The sequence below is a fragment of the Marmota marmota genome, unplaced genomic scaffold (genome assembly GCF_001458135.2).
Source record: "Marmota marmota marmota unplaced genomic scaffold, marMar, whole genome shotgun sequence".
NCBI classification, from domain to species: domain Eukaryota; kingdom Metazoa; phylum Chordata; class Mammalia; order Rodentia; family Sciuridae; genus Marmota; species Marmota marmota.
Window position 1 is genome coordinate 11,715,642 of NW_026000229.1, and position 2,290 is coordinate 11,717,931.

The window sequence follows — 2,290 nt, forward strand, 5'->3', positions numbered from 1 at the left end:
CCTGCTCTGGGCACTTCAAAGGCAGTGCCTCGTTCTTTGCACCCTCAGGCAGTTGTGTAGAGAGGCTACTGCTCCCAGCTCTGCAGATGGAGAAGCCAGTTCAGCAAGGGCAAGGCCACTCGGCCAGTAGGTGGTGGTCTGGCTCCAAAGCCTGTGCTTTTGGCCCTGGCCCTACCCACTAGGCCCCAGACGGAGGGACCCTGGAAATGTGGAAATGGTGTTGTTTTGGGCCGGGATAGCCCCACACAGCCTCTCCCCATTCCGGGCCCCTGACTTCTATTCGGCTCTAATCTGCCCCCTATCGGCTCTCTTCACCTGATCATGGAGCCCACAGTGGGCCTGCTCCACTAGAAACTGGCTTCCCCATCCAGGACTCACAGGAGGGGTGGGCAGGGATTCTTCAAGTAGCTGCCTCCTGCCCCTGCTGATGCCTTGCACCAGGAGGTGTGGGGGCTGGGGGACAGCAGGGCCTGAGCCCTGGAGTGGACATTCAGGAGAGCAGGGCAGTTTCATCAAGTCCTCCTTCTTACAAGGATGGACGGGACCGCGGTGTGCCAGGCACTGTGCTAGGCCTTGGGGACCCAGCAATGAGCTCACAGCTTCCCACTTTCTAGCGGGGTGGGGGTGGGGTATAGTAAAGGAAGGGATAAATAGATCCTGCAAATCAGCGTCGGGCAAGGGAAGTAAAGCAAGGGAGGGAGACAGCCTAATGGGGAAGGTGAGTGGGGCCTTAGAAGGCTCTAGGAGAGCCTCTCTGAGAACGTCACCTGTGTGCAGGGACCTGGCTAAGATGCAGGGGAAGAGCTTCCAGGCCGGAGGAACAACAGGTGTGTGGTCCCTGAGAAGCCATTGAACTTGGTGGGTCCCAGGAATAGCCAGGAGGCCTATGTACCTGGGCAGGGGGCAAGAGCCCAGAGAGACAGGCAGGCCACCAAGGGGACGAGAAGAATGCGGGTGGGGTGTGATTTGGATTTCTGCCTGATGGTGAGTCCTGCAGGGTTGAGCATAAGAATGGCGGGGACTGACTAATGGCTGAGCAGGACAGTGCCTGCGTCCCTGTGGAGGGGGCAGGAAGAGATGCAGGGAAATTAAACGATGGTTGCTCTTTTCCAGACCTTCCTGTGGCTCTTTGTGTTCCCAAGGCTCTGTATCCTGGAAAGCTGAGGAAGAGGTGAGGTGTGAGCTCTGACTAGCCTGGGAGGCCACCTGGGGGGCTGGAAGCAAGGCCCTCCTGCAAATGTACGGGATGACCTCGGGCAAGTCGTTGAACCTCTTTGCATCTGTTTCCCATCTTCAAGTTTAGGAAGAATAATGTTAGCTCCCTCCAAGTGTTCTTGTGAGGACTGTGTTCTTGTGAGGACAGGGGTTGGACACAGCAAGCTCTCCATGTGCGCTGGTTATTATCACCCTCTTATGGTAGTCTCCTGGGGGACAGTCTGAGGCTAAGGAGTGGTTCTGCCACTAGCTGCCTCTCCTTTTTGCCCTGTTTCAGCCTCCGTGTCCTCACCTGTGGAAAGAGGAGTCATTAGCAGCTCCTGAAAGCTCCCTCCAGCCGTGACACCGGCACAACTGGGACCAATATCCCTGAAATACCCAAGAAAAAGCAAAACATTAAGTAACTATAATGTGCCAGGAGGGACTGCCTGGAGGTTGCATTCTATCTTGGCAATAACTCACGAGTGTTGTCCATTTCATAGATAAGAACCACTGTTCTCATCTTTTTCTTTGGTCATAGTATTATTTTTTCACCTACTGGATACATACATTGGAAGATAAAATTCCATTTTATTTTTATTCTATAAAAATTTTAATTTAATTCAATGTAGAAGAGAAAGAAAAAAGTCTTTTTGGTACTAGGGATTGAACCTCAGGTTGCTGAGCATGGTGGTGCATGCCTGTAATCCCAGCTGCTGGAGAGGTTGAGGCAGGAGGAGCGCAAGTTCAAAACCAGCATCAACCACTTAGTGAGGGCTTGAGCAACTCAGTGAGACCCTGTTTCAAAATAAAAAATAAAAAGGGCTGGGAATATGACTCATTGGCTAAGTAACCCTGAGTTCTATCCCTGGTGCCAAAAAAAAAAAAAAAAAAAGAAAGAAAAGAAAGTCAAATGCATAAGAACCCAGGGGTGCTTTACCATTGAGGCACATCCCCAGCCCTTTTTGTTTTTTATTTTGAGACAAGGTCTCACTGAGACTAGCCTTGAACTTTCAATCCTCCTGCCTCAGCCTCCTGAGTCTCTGGGATTATAGCTGTGCAGTACCATATCGAGCAAATTTAATTAAATTTAAAT